The sequence below is a fragment of the Pinus tabuliformis genome, chromosome J (assembly GCF_031772625.1).
Source record: "Pinus tabuliformis cultivar Carrire ecotype Pingquan chromosome J, CPIR1, whole genome shotgun sequence".
NCBI lineage: Eukaryota > Viridiplantae > Streptophyta > Pinopsida > Pinales > Pinaceae > Pinus > Pinus tabuliformis.
This window is the reverse complement of record NC_142295.1, coordinates 170,767,120-170,789,174: the sequence shown is the minus strand read 5'-3', so window position 1 is coordinate 170,789,174 and position 22,055 is coordinate 170,767,120. Positions and strand designations below refer to the sequence as shown.

Sequence of the window (22,055 nt, the reverse complement as noted above, 5' to 3'; positions counted from 1 at the left end):
TCAGTTAGCAAAATTTGTTGTCGCATTTATCCAATATGCTCATCAAGAATCAAATGCACTCACAATGAGGATGAATCAGTTGGTGGAGTTAAATGAAAAAAGGGAGAAAGTAATGGAGAATCTCAGGTTTCAAGACTGTTAACTTGACAGTAGAGGCTAGAGAGATCCCACTGCCTGATAAAATCAACCTACATATGCAGATAGGTGAACTGATTTACAATGATTTGAAAAAGATTTCCTTGGTTGCTAGCAGAGCTAAAACTTTGTTAGAAAAAGTAGTTAATCAATTAAAATTAGAAAAAGCAAATTCAAGAGCTTTAACCACTCAAAATGAAGAGTTAAAGAAATTGATTGTTAAAATTGGGGTCAATCCAGAGGATAGAAGTGTTGTTCAAAAGTTGTTGCAGGGAGCTGAGACAGAAATCCAGGTGTTGAGGAAGAAATTGAAGATGCCCTCCATAGAACATCCAATGGCTTCAGAAGTAGCACAGGTGGAAAAAGAAAAAGAAGCATTGATTGATGAACTTGTACAGAGGAATGATGAAATCACCAAGTTGAAGGAAATGAATTCTGTTTTGCAACAGAAAATTGATTCTCGTGTTTGTACTATTGTAGTACAAGCAGATTCTGAAGACCCAACTGATAAGTTAACTAGAGTCATGACTGAGCTGCAGATTTCTGAGAATGACATGAAGAAAATTCAAAGGGATAATGAAAGTGCCTTTAAGTTTAAAAAGCCACTGAAAAAGACGTGGCGATGTCCAAGGAGAATGCTGAAAAGTACAGAAATGATTTTCAAGTTGCTTCTCAAGAAATTAAAGAGCTAAAGGAGAAGGTGAAGGGAAATATGTCCCTTATTCAGGCCAGAGAAATTTTATGGAATGATATCATCCATACTGTGAGGAACATCTGGGAATCATTGTCTATAGTAGAAGAGGAGAAGATCATTATCAGAGACCTAGAAAACTTCATCACTGCTAATAAGCAAAAATTATAGCAGTGTGCTCAGTTTGCAAAGAAAATGATTAATTTCCTTAACTCAAGATCTTCATAGCAGTTAAGGGGATTAGGAGTTGAAGACATGAGTGAGTATGTTTTAGAGATTAATAAAATGATTGTAAAGAACCTATATAGGAAGACAGCAGAGGCAAAATTAACAAAGGTAAAACAAGCTGTAATGAAATTCAATACTGATTTTGATAAAAGAACAAGAGCAGGGTTGCCTTCATGTTGGGACCAGCGGGGAAATCTATTACCCTAGGAGACTTACGAAACTTTGTTAGTGGAGGCTAAAAGCAAAATCGGCTCAACTCATGAGAGAACAACAATGTTGAAGGGAGCAACAATTGTCAATTACTTGCACAGGAATTTCCAGCTTTTATGGTTAATGAGAACTCTTTTTGTGGACAAACCAACATACAACAGAATCACCAACATCAGAATGGCACACACTAAGTTTGTCAAGAGTCCCAGTTTAGATACAACCATCTAGAAAAAATGCAGGGAATGGATGTCACCAACAGCAGCAAGAGCATAAGCTGGACCTTTATCTGCACCAGAGTCTCAGATTACTAAATGAAGCAGTGCCACCTGTCATGCAGCGGTTTTCTTTTTAGATATTTTTGAAATAATGTATTTAGGCTTTCTCTTTTCAAAATGTAATGTTCAAAAGAACTATTAATTCCAAAGTAGTTTAGGAAGTTAGCAGTTTTGGCAGTGAACAGTTCCTTAACTGTCCTTTTGAAATTTTGTATAAAATGAATTCAGAAAGAGAAGTGAGGGTTCCAAGTTTTGGACCTCAGAAGCAGAAACTACTTGTATTCTCAATCTTCATGTGGATTTGAATAAATAGTTCGAAGTGATTCCAAACAGTTGTTGAGTACAAAATGTGTTTCCTGTTATTTTCATTTTATGTTTTTATTCATCGAAAAGAGCAATCAAGTTGATGGCCTTTAATTTCATAGTTCTACAAACTCAGATTCCTATGAGTTAAAGTTAAAAGTACCTTAATTATGTGCTCATATTTTCTATATGTCATTCCATGCTAATTTCATGTTTCCTCTAAAGTTGAAAACAAAGATTCTGCATTAAGCAGCCTGTGTTGAAGACTTTCCACTATCCTTTCGCACTGCTCTTTCATTAAAATTGTATTCATCATCAGAAGGCCACTTTGAATAATTGTTCTTTCTCATATAAAATTTAGAGAGAATGTCTTTATAATTATAATTTCTAGGGTTTTAAAACAATGGGACAACCAACTTATTTAATCACAATTTTAAATAAATGTCTTGGGCACTAACCTCTCCTCAACCAGAGGTTGTCTTCAAAGGTACAACAGATATAATCTTGAAAATTGTTAATTGTTTTAAGAAGCATTGATCTTGTCACTTGAGCAATTGTTATTGGTATTACTAGCAACATTTTTCTGGCACTGTTAAGTTTGAGCACTTCCCTTTGTGGTTGAGATTGTCATTCATTTATCGTTTAAGTACCTTATTGTTCGTAATTGAAAATCATTATAATCAAGTACTTAATTTTTTTTTAATAATTTCACCTTAAGAGCACTCACATTTTGCACTTGCATCTTAGGATTAGCCTCTTGCGTTAATTAATTTACTTCCAAGCATAATCTTGGTCAATAAAGACATTGGCCCACCTTTTTCATCCATCTTGGGGAGTTTAGCACCTCTTTAGTGGTTAACACAGTGACCTTGCAGTCGTCAGAGCCACAGTCTCTGCAACACCAAAGGCATCGTGTGGTTAGAACCTAAGGGGAGGTATTGTTAATCAAGCCTTAACTTGCTTCCCCTTGGCTTCTCTCTCACAACCTACTCTAGAGACTAGCTTCAAAACAATTAAAAGGAAGGACACATTTAGAATAAACATATAACGTAAAATAAACCAAGACTCTGCATCTCACCTAGATTGTAGGATTTGCATCTCATTTAGGATAGTGAAGCATCCTTAAGCAACAATTGTTCATCCAGTGACTTGGTAAATAATTTGTTTTAAGCAAGTAATTGACTCCATTTAAGGCACTAGTCTTCCACGATAATCTAATTTAATCATTTAACTTGCTAATTCAACCAAGTTGCTAGGCCATTCAGTTGTATCTCCCGGGGGCCAGACTTGTTGGTTGTCAACAAGTCTCCCATATTCACATTTCATAGGGACTACCCCCCATAGCTTGTTGTAGGGAGACAACTAAAACGGAGAGGGTCGGGATCAGAATGATAGCGCCCACCCTGAGCATTGTCACATCTTGCATGTACAATTTCGGTGACAACAATCTTGAAGCTCATTTTCTTCCAAGACAAGGAGTATCCTGATCTTCAAAGATCTGAAATCGGTGGCACCATCCAACCTATCTTCTTCTCTGAGACTTGGCACCATTTTGACAAGAGATCTAAAATCCAATCAAGCTGCTAAACACTGTCTCTTAGGCTGACTTTAACGGATGATATTCCAACAAAGCTCAGATTCCATGTTGAAATTCTAAGGCAAGTGCAATAGAATACAATTTCTTGCTAGATAATTACTTCCTAATGATTTTCAAACAATATTTTATTGATATCATTGAATAATTATACTCAGAAAATCTCAACAGTAAATGCAGCAAAAACAATAAAGATCATAGAAAGACATCCATGCACAATAGAAACAATAATTTTACCCTAGGAAACCCAACCTTCGAAGAAAACCCAACAAACTTTTCTTAAGGAGAAATTGTTTTTCAGCAAGGTTTACAAACTATGTTGCAGGAAACGTGGTATAGAGGTCCGTTTCCTTACGGAAACGAGTACAAAACGCGGAAACGTGGGTCGTACGGCCCTGAAACGTGTTTCTGGCCGTACTCCCACGTTTCCCGAAATGGAAACGTGGCTAGTACGGCCGGAAACGCGTTTCAGGGCCGTACGACCCACGTTTCTTCATTAACTTGTGTTTTTTTTAATTTGTTTTTTAATTTACTTTTAGGGTATGTTAGTGACTTCTTGTTGCTTCTAGATGCGTGTCTAAAGTTATAAAAGTGAATTTTTGCCCTAGTGTTGATATGCAGTTCATCAGGAAGTTTGAGGGATATGCAGTGCATGGTAATGTTAAATTCTTAAAGTAAACGTGATATTCTCCTTTATTTTTCATTTTCATCCTTTTACTTAAATTTTTAACATTACCATGAAATGACTCGGGATGTTTGAGAGTGGTTTCGCCCTTATTGGATTTCATATGGAGAAAGTAGAATTTTAAATCTCACTCAAAATCCAGCAGACTTATTTGTTTTTCAGGATTTCAAGATCGGAGGGATTGCAATGTTTCCATTGGATTTTATTATGTACTAGGGTATGGAACTTGTATTTAATCTAGAGAACCAAGCCCTCTATGCATGGGAAACTCCCAATAATCAAGATCATGTAGGGTACTAGGGTATGAAACGTGTATTTAATCAAGAGCACTAAGGTCGTTCGATTATGTAGGAGGAGACTCCCAATACAACAATGGTCCTTCTAAAGAATGGGATGTGGATGCAGAAAATCCTGATTTGGATCTCTCTCTTGCAGCGTTATAGTCTTTATTGTACTTGCAGCCTCATATATTAACATAAATAAACGCTGATTTTGAGATTTGGATATATAATAAAGGTTGCTTTTGGATATTCCGATATTTTTATTTTCATTATGTGATCATTCATGAGTAAATGTGATGTACATTAAATCTTAATGTTTAAGTGTAATAAATTATAATGTATCATTTATGCTTTATGATTGCACATATATATATATATATATATATATATATTTAGAAATTTTTAATATATATATATACATATTCGCGTTTCCCCGTTTCCAAAATTTGGGGAGGTCGCGTTTCGTATCGCTTCCCGTTTCGGAAACTCGTACCCGTTTCCCCGTTTCGTGCAACTTAGTTTACAAATCATAATTTTCTCTAGAAATCTATGCCAATAATCCAAGTCAAATACCAGTCAAACCCAATGTTTTAAGACTCCGACTCCGACTCCGACTCCGAAACGGTAATGACTCGGCCGGCTCGATTTCAATGACTCGGTCATTGTAAAAAATACATTAAATATTTATTTTTTTTATAAAAAAACATAATTTTAAAGATTTTAAACATAATTTTAGAGATTTTCATTCATGTTTCCAAACACACCTACAACTGGAGTCCTTGCTGGCTGTGAGATTGAGGATGGTGGATTGGGATCTGCATTCAACTGAACAACATGTTCAAGTTCAATTGATGTCTCGATATCTAAATCCAAATCAAGATCCTCATCAAGATCAAACTCTGCTGGACGACTCTCCACTACCCAATCTCATGTTGGATCAATGTCTTCCAACACAATGGGATCTGAATCAGGTCTTTTGTTCAGCAAATGGTTTCGTCTGAGCCGGAGGTTGTATTGGACATAAACTAGATCATTTAACCGTTTTTGATCCAAACGGTTTCTCTTCTTTGTGTTACTTGGGAGCAGGAGCGAAAATGGGAGCGGAAGCGACATTTTCAGAAGCTCCTGGTTTGGGAGCGAATCCCAGAGGAGTTCGACAACCAATGTCACTAACATCAAGGTACATAGAGGGATTGGTGTTCTTGATTAAATAAGAGTTCCATACCCTAATACATGACAAAATTCAATGGAAACATTGCAATCCTCCAATCCTGAAATCCTGAAAAACTGATAAGTCTGCTGGATTTTGAATGAAATCTAAAATTCTACTTTCTCCATATGAAATCCAATGAGGCCGAAACCACTCTCAAACATCCTGAGTCATTTCATGGTAATGTTAAAAATTTAAGTAAAAGGATGAAAATGAAGATTAAGGAGAATGTCACTTTTACTTTAAGAATTTAACATTACCATGAAATTTGAATAGCATATCAATAGTAGAGAGCGTTTGATTGTGTTAAATAGCGTTTGGGAGGGGGAATGGACCCCAAATGACATTTAGCAAATTCACATAACACCTTCGAGTCCAAACCAATCAGAAATCACCTTAAAAATCCATTAAAAAAATATTAAATTGCTGTTTAACGTGTTCTGGGCCGGCTTTTTGTGACTCGGCCGAGTCATAACAGAAACGGCCGAGTTGGCCGAGTCAGCCATGACTCGGCCGAGTCATGGCTGACTCGGCCAAACGTACCGTTTCAAAGGCCGAGTCATGGTTGAGGGTATCGGCTCGGATCAACTCGGCCGTTTCGGTATCGAAACGGCCGTTTTTTAAAACAATGGGACTCAAACCTGGTCAACAAGTCAACTTTGGTCAAACCAACAATCTGCAATCAACAATCCGCACATGCAATTGCAGTCAACATTGCGGTCAATTCGCACATGTTTTCAACTCTCAACCCTAATCAAATCTCAATCAAACAAATGTGATCAACTCTCAGTCAAACTCAGTCAAGGTTGTAGTCAACTCAGTTGGTCAAACTCATCCAAAACTTGGTCAAAGCTTCTTCACACATGCGACCAAGAGAGAGAAATATAAATGAAGAAAAGATGATCTCCAAAACAGATTTCTCCTTCACTGAATTTCTCCTCCACTAGAAAAGATCAATGAGCTTGCTATGTTGATTGATTTTTCTCTCATATGTTTGTCTATTTATATAGAGCTCTAAAGTGAGTGGACACTGATAGAGGTGGCTCTTTACCCCCCTTATGGAGCCTACATGACAACTCAACATTAGACTAGAATTGTTAACCCCACTAATGGGTAAAAACCCATTAGATAAACAAATCAAACCCGCTCTACAGAATAGATCATTCCACCTTGGAGCTAGGAATGTGAGTACCATGGGCCATTTACCCCTAGCTAAATCAACATGGCCCCATGGGTAAATGTATCAATCTCCTCTAGTCAATTTAGCATGACCCCATGGGAGATGTCTGCCCCTGGACCATTCACCCCTGGCCAAATCAGCATGGCTTCTTTGGGTGAATGTATCATTCCCCCACTAGTCAAATTTGCATGACCCAGTGGGAGAATCTCTACCTGGTCCTACAAAAACATCAACATAAAATACCACCAATAATAGAACCACATACAAGAATCTCATCTTGAAAAACACTAACAATTTGATAAATCGATGTGTGAAGCACATTTGCCATTGCATAAGATTTTTTGTGTAAAGAAGTCTTCTTTAAGGTAAGATTGTCCCTTTCTATTGTCACTCAAAGACTCACAAGTTCTTGGAAGAGAACGTACAAAGCATAAAATAGGAGGAATGCTAAATATCATGGAAGACTAGATATGGAATTTACAAAGACCATTTGTTACTATCACATTTCATTTTCAAAGAATATAGCTTGGAATTTGAACCAATTCCTCAATGGTACAAACAATACACCCTAAATGTTATTAGGCATCGTTCATTAACCATCTTAATCTACACTCTTCACCTCTTTGTGATTTAAATTACACAATCAAAATTATTCATCTAGGGAATTAATGTACTCAATACCTACCCCCACAATTTCGTCTATATGAATGTTCACAACCATTATTAAAATAAGAAAGACAATGTAAAAATTCCAATTGATTCTTTGCCTCAATTTCCAATTGGAGTTGAGTCGATTAAACTTTTGGGAAAGTCTACTCACCACTAGGCCATCAAAAATCATTTCCAATGACATAATTGCTCCATATACAACCCATACAAAATGCCCACAAACTAGTGAGCGAAGTTTACGTTGGATACAAGGAATGTGAATTAGCAACCTAGCTAAAAAGAAGCAATGAATCCTTTCTCTTACAACCATCGATTTCAGATAATAAAGTATATCCAACAGTGGGCATCACAAAATCATTAATGTACTTCACTTGCACATAGAGAATGAATTCTCACACCGTAAATTAACAAGGTATCAATTTAACATGAAGAAGAATGGCATTAAACACATATGAGAGATTCTCACAACAATCAACCGAAATGAACTAAAAAATTTTACCTACAAACCCAAATGGGAAAACCAACATTCAATGGTTGCTCAGTCCTCATTTCAAAAATCTTTGGTATAATGCAGCTCCTGGCTACTTATGCATCTTCCTCTATTAGCCAACAGAAAGCCATCTGAGAGTGAAAGGAATGGGGGAAAATGGAGAGAGCTGGGGGTAAGGCGAAGGCCAACAACCATCACCCTTCATTTCCCATTCCTCGACCTTTTCTCCTATCCTATTTTTTTTCATTTAATTCACTTTTTATTTTTTCATTTCATCTTGTTCACTTTACATTTGCATTGATTTTCATATTTGTTAACATTCTTTAATCGTTGAATTGGCTTGCAAGTATTGAGTCTTACAACTATTTGTTGGTTTGGATCCATTTCAAATCATCATTGATGACTTCTCTTGCAAAAGTTAGATCTACTTCCCAAAAACCAAGGATGAGGTCATTAGTAGGTTTCAGGAGTTCAAAGCTTTAGTTGAAATCATACAAGAAAGAAGATCAAAGCCCTAAGATCAAGCAATGGCGTCAATAAACTTCTAAGGAGTTTGAGGGTTTTCGCAAGGAGGAAAGAATCAAGAGGGACTTGAATTTTCATTACAACCTACAATACAATGATGTTGCAAAGCGAAAGAATCGATCCATCATAAGGATTGCTAAGTTGTGATTCATAACTAAGACTTGCCAATGTTTCTTTGGGCAAAATGATCTACAACCAAAATTGGTGTCCTCACAAGACCATGGAGGACAAGACACCCAAGGAGGCATTCACTAGTGCGACGCAAAAGGCAACTCATTTCCACATCTTTTCTTGTCCAATTTATATGCATGTAACAGTAGAGAAGAGGAGGAAGTTGGACCCTCCAATAGGAAAGGTTTATTTGTAGGTTACAATGAGACTTCCAAGGCTTACAAGGTCTATATTCTAGTGCAAAGGAAGACAATAGTGAGCAGGGATGTAAAGTTTGAGGAAGAATTTGCATCCAAGAAGTCCCATGAATGTATTATAGTGACAAATGATGAGGAGTTGGAAGCCTCAAAGGTTGAGCTAGGATCTGTTAATTTTTGGTATCATCGGAAGTGCTCTAGCCTTGAAAATTGGTGGAGAGGCTAAGACACATGAGTTCTAAAGAACCCAGAAACCGTTTGGTGAAATTCCACCCGGATTGTACTTTATTAAAATAATTAATATTTTTAATGGGGTTCCTAAGTCTAAACTTAGGGAAATTAAAATATTAATGGGTGTTAATCAAAATATGGGTGAGAATGATTTAGAAGGCGGATCAAGTCAAGGTTTAATCTTAGCCATTGATTAGAGACTTAATCTCGGCCGTTGAAGTCTCAACGGGAAAAGTATAAGAAGGAGGTTTGGGGTTCATTTAGAAATACACAAAGAGATTGAGGAAATCGATTTTTTGAGGTGAGAAGTTCTCAGGAGGAAAATCGATTGGGGAGATATTGCAGAAGAGGGGCAGTGAGGTTCCGGGAGAAGGACTTTCCAGAGAATACAAGGCAGAGAAAGGACAGAAGACGTCCAGAGGAGGGCTGGCGCTAGCCTATGAAGTGCTAACACAAAGGCAGCGCAGTCAGTGAGGGGAAGTCAAGTTTCTGCAATTGCCGGAAGCCAGGGTGTGAGACTAGAGGCAAGCAAGTTGAATTCTCGACCAACAAAAGATCCAAAGCAGAGAGCCAGTGTAATACCCAGGAGGGGTGATGCAGTTTGACGCAGAGCCTCCCAGAGTTGAGGATCAATCACTGATTCTCCAGTGACAAGGGTTTTTCCGGGGACTATAGTGTCCAAAAATAAGTGTGTCCTGTGTATCTTGTTCTTTGCTCAGTTTCCTTGTTTCATGCAAATCAAATTTAGGTAGAGTAGGTTGCAGAAGTAATTTGCTTCAGTATTCACAAGAATAACTTGATGAATGTAATTAAAATCAAGTAGGTGAAGTAGATTCATATTTGCTGCAGTAGGAGTTCCTTGAGGATTAGGAATTTTCACATGGTATCAGAGCATTGATTTTGAAACAAGAAGAGCAGATCCAGCGTTGAGCAGAGAGGCCAATAGTTGCACTTGGCAGCAATTTGAATCCCCTTGAAGGGATTGCACAGTCCTTGCCGAGAAGCAAAGATTCTAAGGAAATCTCTCTCTGCGAGAGTTGACAGAGAGGTATGATTTCTGAATTGTGAGCTTGCAGAGGCAGAGGAAGTGACACAGAGCCTCAACGCAGTGCTTGAAGGGCACAGTTTCTGCCGGGGCATAAATCCATTGGAAATGAGTGAAGACACATAGAAGGGGAATTTTCTCCTCAGAGAACTTTTTGCTAGAAAGTTCGAATTTCTCACTTGATGAGCAGTGCTAAGCAATGACTAGAGGAGTCAGTTCGACAGTTGGGTGAGATGGCATCGCATGGGCTCAAAGATCAGGACAGGTTGGAAGGTGCTTCCAAATATGTCATATGGAAGACCAGAATCTTAGTTGTTCTGGAGGAGTATGATCTCGAAGCCTACGTCAAGAGCGTTGTGGCTGTTCCTATTGACAATGATCAAAGGAAGAAGTATAAGGTCGAGCAGGGGAAGGCAAAGAGGCTCATTCTTGATGGATTTCGAGATCATGTGGTCTCACACTTGCAGGGCAAGGACACAGACCGAGAGATGTGGGAAGCCTTGTCTTCTCTGTATGAAGGCTCTTCCAAATAGCGGAAGATGTAACTAGAACAGAAGTTGCAGAAGACATTGATGTAGAAGGGAGAAGCAGTTAACTCCTATCTTCAACGCCTTCAGGACACCAGAGACCGGCTTGCTACAATGGGGTCCACTCCTCAGTCTACTGCGATGGTAAGGACGGCCCTGAATGGAGTCTCGGATGAATGGCAAGTCTTCGCCCAAAGCATATTGGGCAAGGAAAGACTACCTTCATGGGAGGAGATGTGGGCAGCTCTTCAACAAGAAGAATTAAGGAGGGACCTTGTAAAGGTCAACCTCAATGGCAGCAGTGTGAGTAGCACGAAGACCAAGAAGGAGGAGAACGCAGCTCTAGCATCAAAGGGACATCAGAAGCAGAGGCGAAAGGAGGACATTTCGAAGGTAAAATGTTTCAGTTGTGGCGAAATGGACCACTATGCATCCCAGTGTCCTTTGAAGAAAAAGGATAAGGATGAGAAACATGATCCTAAGGCTGCTCTAGCAAAGATTGACGAAGATGAGTTTGCCATGAGTATCCACGCATCTCCAGGAGGGAGATGGGGCGATATTGAGCTGTAGTCAAGAGGACTACATGTGGGCAGGATCCTTGAGGACTCCACCTCTTGGATCAATTCCTTGCTATGAGAACCCAAGATTTAGCAGTAGCGAGATGGACTTAATGTCAAATGATGCATTGGATTGTTTGGAGGACAGATGCAGTAGCCGGAGACTAGACACTGATCAATGTAGAGCAAGGTTGGCAACAGTGCAATTGGCATAGTGCAGAAGTTAGCAGCAGCGCAGAAGATTCAGAGGATCAGAGACTAGAGCAGTCAGATTCCAACATTCATGGTATTATGCTGAACACATTTAAGGTCAGTTCATTTTGGATGTTTTTCAGTTGCTTCTCTCAGCAACCGAGTCGCAGTAAGAATGCATTGTTAGCAGTGGCAGTGCTAGCAACATAGCAGATTTAGCATTTGAGAGGGAGTTGTAGTACAGATGCAGCAGTGGCAGTGGTAGTGTCATGGGTAGCAGTATAGTAGCAGCAACAGCACAATGTTGGTGGCAGCAACAGCGCAGAAAGGAGGTGCTTCAAAGACAAAGCAGCATCCAGGTGGACATTGTTGCTAGAGCACTTTCCTCGCTAAGAGGGAGTGTTAGTTTTTGGTAGCATCGAAAGTACTCTAGCCTTGAAAATTGGTGGAGAGGCTAAGGCACATGAGTTCTAAAGAACCCAGAAACCGTTTCGTGAAATTCCACCCGGATTGTATTTTATTAAAATAATTAATATTTTTAATGGGGTTCCTAAGTCTAAACTTAGGGAAATTAAAATATTAATGGGTATTAATCAAAATATGGGTGAGAATGATTTAGAAGGCGAATCAAGTCAACTTTTAATCTTAGCCGTTGATTAAAGACTTAATCTCCGCTGTTGAAGTCTCAATAAGAAAAGTATAAGAAGGAGGCTTGGGGTTCATTTAGAAATACACAGAGAGATTCAGGAAATCGGTTTTCTGAGGTCAGAAGTTCTTGGGAGGAAAATCGATTGAGGAGATCTTGCAGCAGAGGGGTAGTGAGATTCCGGGAGAAGGACTTTCCAGAGAATACAAGGTGGAGAAAGGACAAAAGAGGTCCAGAGGAGGGCTGATACTGGCTTACGCAGTGCTGATGCAGAGGCAACGCAGTCAGTGAGGGGAAGTCGAGTTTCTGCAGAGGGAATTCGAAGTTTAGTTGTCGGAAGCCAGGGTGTGAGACTGGAGGCAAGAAAGTCGAATTCTCAGCCAGCAGAAGATCCAGAGCAGAGAGGCGGCGTAATACCAAGGAGAGGTGACGCAGAAGCTACCCAGGGTGACGTACTTTGACGCAGAGGCCATTAGAACGTGATGCGGAGCTTGGAGGTTTGCCCACCTTCATTATAAAGCTCTACCCGATGTGAGACAAAGGGTAATCGGGATGCCCGAGTTCAAATTAGAGCAAGAAGGTGTATGTCCTGGATGTGCCAAAGGAAAGCTCAAAAGGGGACCATTCCCCTCAAGCCATAGCAAGACCTCTGATATATTGCAGTTGGTTCACTCTGACATATCTGGGATGATGCCTGTGAATTCCTTGGGAGGATATTTATATTACTTCACTTTTACAGATGATTATTCTCGCAAGACTTGGATATACTTCTTGAAAAAGAAGGATGAAGTGTTCTCCTGGTTTTGTCACTTCAAAGCCTTGATCGAGAATCAAACCGAAAAGAAGATCAAGATCTTAAGGACTGATAATGGGACTGAGTATGAATCCAATGAGTTCCATGACTTTTGCAAAGAGGCTAGCATTAAGAGGGAGACTACAACACCATATACTCCTGAGCAGAATGGTGTGGCGGAAAGGAAGAATCGTACGATTGTGGAAGTTGTTCGTGCTATGCTCCATGATCAAAGACTTCGAAGTTTCTATGGGTCGAAGCTGCGAATACCGCTATATATGTGCAAAACCGATGCCCTCATCAAGCATTGGGTTCCAAGACTCCCGAAGAAATGTTCACTGGTAAGAAACCTGACGTATCTCATTTTAGAATTTTTGGAAGTCCTATATATTTTCATGTGCCAAAAGAGAAAAGGAATAAATTGGGTGCATCTAGAAATAAAGGAACCTTCGTGGGCTATAGCAAAAATACTAAGGCAACTCATTTCCACATCTTTTCTTGTCCAATTTATATGCATGTAATAGTAGAGAGCAGGAGGAAGTTGGACCCTCCAATAGGAAAGGTTTATTTGTAGGTTACAATGAGACTTCCAAGGCTTACAAGGTCTATATTCTAGTGCAAAGGAAGACAATAGTGAGTAGGGATGTAAAGTTTGAGGAAGAATTTGCATCCAAGAAGTCCCATGAATGTATTATAGTGACAAATGATGAGGAGTTGGAAGCCTCAAAGGTTGAGCTAGGATCTGTTAGTTTTTGATAGCATCGGAAGTGCTCTAGCCTTGAAAATTGGTGGAGAGGCTAAGACACATGAGTTCTAAAGAACCCAAAAACCATTTGGTGAAATTCCACCCGGATTGTATTTTATTAAAATAATTAATATTTTTAATGGGGTTTCTAAATCTAAACTTAGGGAAATTAAAATATTAATGGGTATTAATCAAAATATGGGTGAGAATGATCTAGAAGGCAGATCAAGTCAAGTTTTATTCTTAGTTGTTGATTAGAGACTTAATCTCGGACATTGAAGCCTCAACGGGAAAAGTATAAGGAGGCTTGGGGTTCATTTAGAAATACACAGAGAGATTGAGGAAATCGATTTTCTGAGGTGAGAAGTTCTTGGAAGGAAAATCGATTGGGGAGATCTTGCAGCAGAGGGGCAGTGAAATTCCAGGAGAAGGACTTTCCGGAGAATACAAGGCAGAGAAAGGACAAAAGACGTCCAGAAGAGGGTTGATGCTAGCTTACGCAGTGCTGATGCAGAGGCAGCGCATGTAGTGAGGGAAAGTCGAGTTTCTGCAGAGGGAATTCGAAGTTTAGTTGTTGGAAGCCAGGGTGTGAGACTGGAGGCAAGAAAGTCGAATTCTCAGCCAGCAGAAGATCCAGAGCAGAGACGCGGCGTAATACCAAGGAGAGGTGACACAGAAGCTGCCCAGGGTGACGCAGTTTGACGCAGAGCCTCCCAGAGCTGAGGATCAGTCATTGATTCTCCAGTGACAGGGTGAGATTATTTCACCAGTCTTTTGTCCAGTATTTTCTTTGTAAAGGATTGCTAGTTGAGCATCCTAGATTTCTATTCAGAATTTTCTCCTACATAATAATAAACCCTCAGAGCTACTGCACCAGTTTTCCAACATTGGGTTTTTCCGGGAACTATTGTGTCCAAAAATAAGTGTGTCCTATGTATCTTGTTCTTTGCTCAGTTTCCTTGTTTCATGTAAATCAAATTTAAGTAGTTTAGGCTGCAGAAGTAATTTGCTTCAGTATTCAGAAGAATAACTTTATGAATGTAATTAAAATCAAGTAGGTGAAGTAGATTCAGATTTGTTGCAGTAGGGGTTCCTTGAGGATTAAGAATTTTCACAGGCTCACCCATGACTTCAAAAGTAGTACAATAGCCTTAAAGTGAAGAGGAGGAGACAATATCCCCTTTCACTTCTATCATGAGACTTGGGTGGTTCACTCAAATATGGAGGATGTTATGTTGAGGCTCTTGGGAGCACATCTAGAGAGAGTTGAGATTCAAATAAATTTCTAAACTACACAACATTAATGAGCAACATCATAGATTTTAAGACTTCCAACTTCCAGGAGGCAACAAACTAGTGGATATGGTGAGATGTTATGGTGGAGAAGTACACCTCCATCATGAAAAATTATGTTTGGTACATAGTGTGAAACCAAAAAGGAAGTCAATCAAGTGGCTCTAAAAAATGGAGCACACAACAAATGGTGAGAGGGTTCTTTTCAAAGGAGGGAGTGGACTATATGGAAGTCAGTTGTGAGCTCCAAGTGGCTCTACAAGATCAAGCACACAACATATGGCAAGAAGGTTCTCTTAGAAAGAGGAAGTGCACCATGAGGAGACATTTATTCTAGTTGCTAGGTACACTTCCATTAGAGTAATTATGTCCTTAGTTTCATTTATGGGATGGAGGATACATTGAATGAATGTAAATACAACTTTCCTTAATGGGATCATTGAGGAACAAGTGTACATAGAGCAACCTCATGGATTTGAGGTAAATGCAAAAAGTCTCATGTTCACATGCTTAAGAAGGCCTTGTATGGACTCCGGCAGGAAACAATAGCATGGAATTCCAAGATAGATGGATATCTCTAGAGTAAGGGCTTCACCAAAAGCAAAGCATATCATAACTTATATTATATATTTGTTGGGATTGATTTGCTCATTTTGGTGTTGTATGTATATGACTTGTTTCTTACAGGTGCAGAGAAGCTCATTGTAAGGTGCAAAGTAGACATCACAAATGAGTTTGAGATGAAGGACACTGGCATGATGCATTACTTCTTAGGTTTGGAGGTTTGGCAAAGTCCAGGCAAGATTATCCTTGGGAAAGGTAAGCATGCAGTTGATATCTTGAAGTAGTTTTGGATGGAGGGCTGCAAACGTATGGCCACATTCTTGATTGCTAATCAGAAGAATGTGACAGCTTCAGATTCAAAACCGATGGATCCCACATTGTAAATGCAACTGATAGGTTCCTTGATGTATTTGGTCAACTTCAGATCAAATCTACGTTTTGTAGTGAACACCTTGAATCAGTTCGTGGTGGAGCCGAAGCAGGAGCATTAGGTAGCAGAAAAACAGGTGCTCAAATATTTGAAGGGCACATTGGAATATGGTCTAAGATATCTTGGGGATGGTGAAGTGAAATTGCAGTGGTATTTAGACTTAGATTGGAAAAGCAGTGCAACAGATAGGAAGAGAACCTCAAGGTGTTGCTTCAGGTTGGGATCGGTGATGATATCATGGTTCATCAGGAAGCAGACTTACATAGCACTTAATTTACCAGATGCATAATACATGGCAGCCAATACTGCTAGTTGTGAGGCCATCTAGCTATGCAAATTACTTGCAGGATCATTTTATTAGGAGTTACTTAACTTACCAGATGTGTAGTACATGGCAGCCAATACTGCTAGTTGGAGGCCATCTAGCTATGCAAGTTACTTGCAGGATCATTTTATTAGGAGTTGAACCCCACAGTCATTTACTGTGATAATTGGAGTTGTATCAAACTCTCTAAGAATTTGGTGTTTCATGGCAGATCAAAGCACATAGAGATCATATATCACTTCATAGGAGATGAGATTCAAAAAGGTTAGTAAAGCTCTAATATATTCCCATAGAGCAGCAAGTAGCTAATATTCTGACCAAGTCCTTAGCAAAAGGGAAGCTTGAAGAATTCAGAGACAGACTTTGAATTCATGTCTATATAATTATATAGACATCAAGATGCACACTTTTCGAATAGTTAGAAAATTCCCAATAGATATTCATCAATGATCAAACACAAGTGTCAAGAATACAATGTACATCAGAGATTCAGAAATAACCATAAAGTGTAGTTTTTTCCTTCAATGTCATCAAAATGTATTACATAGATAAGATCATAGATAGGAATGCCAATTGAAAAACACAAAATATGGAAGTAGATGAATCTCATCCCAGTAACAGCAGTAGTATCACCATCGAATGCAGAGGACGAGAAGGAGCACTACAATCAGCATTCTTCCCTTTCCTTTCAGCTTGGGCAGTGGCACTTAACAACTGAGCCATAAATTCGATAAGATGATTGTAAAAGAATATGCTATTAGTGAAATGACAAACACAGCAAAATAATGGCAGCCTTTATATTCTATCTCATTCGCTGTTCTTTGATATCCTTCTCCGCTAGGATTTCTGCAAAAACTTGTGAGTTAAATGGGGCCAAATGTCCCTTTATTTCAGTGTTGGGTGCGTTTTTTATCATCCTGCAAATCTGAGTTGTTGGGACTCATCATTCTATGAGTCGGATTCACATGGGACACGTCCTACACAGAACACCTATCACACGAGTCCAACAAATAGAAAGGCAAATCACTGGATCAGCGAGTCTAACTTACAATACGTCAGTGTTGGGTGCGTTTTTTATCATCCTGCAAATCTGAGTTGTTGGGACTCATCATTCTATGAGTCGGATTCACATGGGACACGTCCTACATAGAACACCTATCACACATGAGTCCAACAAATAGAAAGGCAAATCACTGGATCAGCGAGTCTAACTTACAATACGTAAAAAGAGGAGAAGTATCAGCTATGCTAGTTCCAGAGGATTTTTATGGGTTTATTATATGCACTGTCAGGAATAATATACGAAAGAATCCAAATAATATTGCACCATACAATCCCCGATCGGGATGCGGGCCGACAGTTGGGACAGCCTGGTCATATTAATGATTGGTACCTCTGAAATTAGTACTGCCGCCCCCCACATGCTCACGGCAATGGGTGTGGCAACCCTTGGCATGAGTGCATGCGAGGGTGGTGGGAAAGGTGGCGGGACAGGAGGTGAGGTGAGAAATAAAGGAAGGCACAGTAGGTATGTGAGCATTGTTAGAGTGTATGCCAGTGGCGGAAGGTGGTGTTGCAGAGGACTGGGAAGGAGACGGACCTTGCGACTCCAAGCTAGGAGAAGACCTGCAATTGAACCCAGGTATGTTTTTCGGCCTTATTCCACCACTATAATGATGTTATGGTTGGGGTTTCATTGGTGTAAGAGGGGGGAAAATAGGAAGATGTCCTAGGGGGTAGAGAACAACTGGTGGCAATGGGCCACACTAGGGCCAAACTCCATGTGGGTCATCTTATTTATGGCAGCTGATATTTTTCCTTAATTCCTCTCGTCGAGAGGTGTAGGATTGATCTAACGATCATCCGATTCTGACAAGTATTTAAGGAGATGAATTTATTTGTATTTACTTGACAAATTGTCAAGGTCAGCCAACAAATAAAAGTGTGGCACACATGCCCAGCATATCATATAAATACAAGTGAGGCTGAGTCATTATTCACTCATCTCATCTCTCACACATTCTTCTCTCCTTCGTTGATTGGGTTTACACACAAGGAAGAGAAGCTCACACGTGGGAAAGAGGACGCAGGAGGACACAGAAGCTGCAGCAAGACGTTTTGGACAGCGTTGACTTTTCAGGTGTGCAGTTTTGGTGTGGCAACCTCTCCTAGGCAGGCCGCAATTTTTGGCACGCAAACCGAGGCAATCTGACCTCTGGTTTGACCAGCATTGACTGCCCTAGTTTGGGGCAGCAGGTTGACTGCAGTTTGACTGTGTTTTTGGGGCTGCTTATGGGCTGCTTCTTCTTGCTGTTGGAAGACTAGATGACCGGGAAATTGACCAATCATATTGAAGGTCAATTTCATCTTGTTTGACCAGATTTGACTTTGCTGGTTAGGGTTTGCTGCTGCTGTCATAAAATTACAGATTTATGTATTTGTACTATTTCTCTTTGCTGAACTATTGAAGACTAAAGAAGAATTGATCAAAGGGTTTCCCCACATTGGGGTTTGTCCTTGGCTAGCCGCCACATCTGATGTCTCTTGTCTTGGCTTGTTTTCTATTGATCTATTAATGTTCTATCAACATTTTACTTTATGTTTATGTGATTGCTAAATAGTGGCTAATAAGAAGAAATCGAAGTAAACTGCACTAAGCATAGAACATACCATAAATTAACATGGTATCGGAGCTGAGGTGAAGACAAAGCCCAAGCAAGAGCAAGAGAAAGAGAAATCACCGAAGGCTGTTGAAGCAATCTTAAAAGCTTCATGGGGTCCTCATCACACTTCCCCACTGAAGACAAGCTCCGTGAGAAGTCTGACTATCACGGATGGAAGATGTCTCTCGATCTAACATTGGAAGAGCAGGAAGTGTTGGACCATGTGAGAGGCAAAATCGTTGAGCCTCCATCAAATGCATCTGTTGCTACCAGGAACAAGTGGACCAGGGGAGAAGTCAAAGAAAAGAAGATCATCCGAGACTCTATCGACAAGCCCCTGGTGGCCTACATTTCCGAACTGACGACCTCCAAGGAAATCTACGATAGACTGGTAAGCCTATTTAAAGTTAGTGATGCAAATCAAGTTTTGTTCCTTAGAAATAAGCTGAAGGGAATTAAAAAGGGCAAAGATGAGAGTATGTAAGCCTACTTCTTAAGCATCGCCGAGATCAAGAATGGTCTCCTATCGATTGGGGAAGTCGTTCCTGACAGGGAACTAACCATCACAACTCTCGAAGGGCTCCCATCTGAATGGTATATATTCCGAACCACTCTTCTCAACAATAATGTAATCCCAGGATTTGAGGAATTGATGGCGAGATGCATTCAAGAAGAAACAAGGATGGAAGAGCAGGAAATGCCTGCACTTAGAGGCAATCTCGCTACATTCTCCTCTCATGCTAAAAGGAGAAATAATTCTGGGGCAAAATCTAAGGGAAAGGTCGGACCGAAAGGTGGAAGGAAAGGTAGATGTTACATTTGCAACAAAATTGGCCACTATGCGAGGGAGTGCCCTGATAGAAAGGACACACCTCATGACGATGATCAAAATCACTCCCAAGGCAATTCCAACCACAATCAAAGGAAGGTCAGGTTCAATGGCAAAGGAAAGAGGAATGACGGAAATCAAGGAAATGGTCAACCCTCCAAGAAGGCAAGAAACTCCAGGTATGAATCTAACATTGTTAACAATAAGCAAGATGAATATTATCTACCAGTGGCCCTCTCTACTACTGCTCCCCCGGACTCGCTGGGAAATTGGCTTATTGATAGTGGTGCCTCAAGGCACTTCACTGGTTACAAAGAAGCTCTCTCTAATCTGATAGAGAAGGAGACCAACCTGGAAATTGTTCTTGGGAACAACTCCAAATATCTTGTGAAAGGCGTAGGGGATGTCTCTCTTCAATTGAATCAGGGTAATACAATTCACTTGCAAGAAGTCCTATATGTACCTGGTGTCCCTTTCGGCAATGGAAGACAAAGGCTACAAGGTGGCCTTCATCGATGGCAAGGTACGTGTATGAAAAAAGAATTTCAAAGATGTTTTCACTCATGGGTTTCATGTTGACTCTTTATATCATGTCGGAGGAAGTCTGTTGGGTGTCATGACTTGTGACACATCTCTTCAGTCCGAACTATGGCACCGAAGGTTTGCCCACCTTCATTACAAAGCTCTACCCAATGTGAGACAAATGGTAACCGGGATGTTCGAGTTCAAATTAGAGCAAAAAGGTGTATGTCCTGGATGTGCCGAAGAAAAGCTCAAAAGGGGACCATTCCCCTCAAGCCATAGCAAGACCATTCCCCTCTAGTGCCTCCTTCCTTCTCCTATTGTGTCATATTTGTAAATCCTTCAATCCTATCCCAAGTTGTTCTTAAGGGGGGATGTTAGGATATTCCGACACATAGGAAATAGTTAAGTACAACTTGGTCTAGTGTAGAGTTAGGTATAGAGTTAGATAAAGTGTGTTTCTTTACCGTTGTACATTTTGTAACTTACAATCCGACAGTCACGATATGTAGTGATCCGACGGTTCATTCTCTCCTCGGTATTACCGACACTTGATCCGTGGCTTGACACTCGATTGGTCCATGAATTCTATTTAAAGTGCATGGAGGGTCATTTGTAAGGTAATCCGTGCATGAGAGAAACATATGTAAATTTTCATTCTTTTATTAATAAATTGCCTGAAGTGGCCGCGTTGGCTCAGGCCGTGGACTGTTTCCCTCTTTGAGGGTTTTAACCACGTCAAAATACTGGTGTATTGATCTGTGATCTGGTTGTGAGCGGTGTCCTTTTGGTGTTCTGTCTGAGGAACTTACCCTGTATATTCCTACATGGTATCAGAGCTATTTGAGGGCCGCGTCCGTTGGTGATCCAAATCTGAAGCCGGTAGAACTGCATCCGACTGCCGTTTCCTAGATCTGCTGTTTCTGACTGCTTTCGGGCCGAGAGGACTGCTCTGTTGTGTTCGGAGCATCTGTTCCAGTGAGGAACCCCTTTCTTTTCACGCGAAAAGGTTTCCGGTAGCCCTAGCTGCGTCATTTTTAAGATCTGGAGGTATACAGTGTTTATTTGCAGTTTACTGTTATTTTCTCTCTGTTTATTTCGGTTTCGGTTTATTTAGCCTTTTTATTACCGGATCTATACCTTTCATTTCTGCGTATGCTCTTTGCCCTACGACTCTGTGCGATCTGGGCAAATCAGAAACAGAAAGGAAGGATTTTTTCTCATGCGTATGCTCTTTTCCCTGCGCCTTAGGGTGATCTCGGAAAATCAGAAACATTGAGAAAAATATTTAGTTTCCGGCCAAAGCTAACTTTGAGCCGCAAGGTTCATTTTTGAAAATATTTAGTTTTTCGGCTAAAGCTAACTTCGAGCCATAAGGTTCGTTTTCTTTGCATGTCCGTGTTGGGTTTTGTGTTTTGTGTTTTGTAGGGAAAAAGAGCTTTCTCAAGGCAAGCACGCAACCCAAAGCACCCCCCCCCCCCTCTCTCTCTCAAATTTTTTGTATAGATCAATTGGTTCAAAGCTATTTTAAGAGAGTAGAGGTCTTGGGTTCAAGTCTCCATTTTGTGGGGGCGGACTTTTTCATTTCCGCACATTCTCGCACTTCGTCGGCAACCTCAACAACTTTTTTTCAAAAAGCCATAACTTCTTCATCCGGAAGCCGTTTTTTTTTAAACCGACCTAATTTTTCGAGATCTATCCATTGGAACACTTATTTTCAGCATCTTTAGCTTCAGTTTCCATTGAAATGGAAAGTCAATACCAAGTTACCCTTGACAGCACCAACTACTTCCAATGGTTGGCTTACATTGAGGATTTACTTAGAAGTAAAGGTCTCTTCAGAATAGCC

The 22,055-nt window shown here is 40.1% G+C and overlaps 1 protein-coding gene across 4 annotated transcripts in view; it reads right to left on the bottom strand.

The window, feature by feature from the left end:
• Positions 1-22,055, bottom strand: part of LOC149226211 (accelerated cell death 11-like) — a 103,555-nt gene that overhangs the window by 57,918 nt on the left and 23,582 nt on the right. The window lies entirely within an intron of this gene.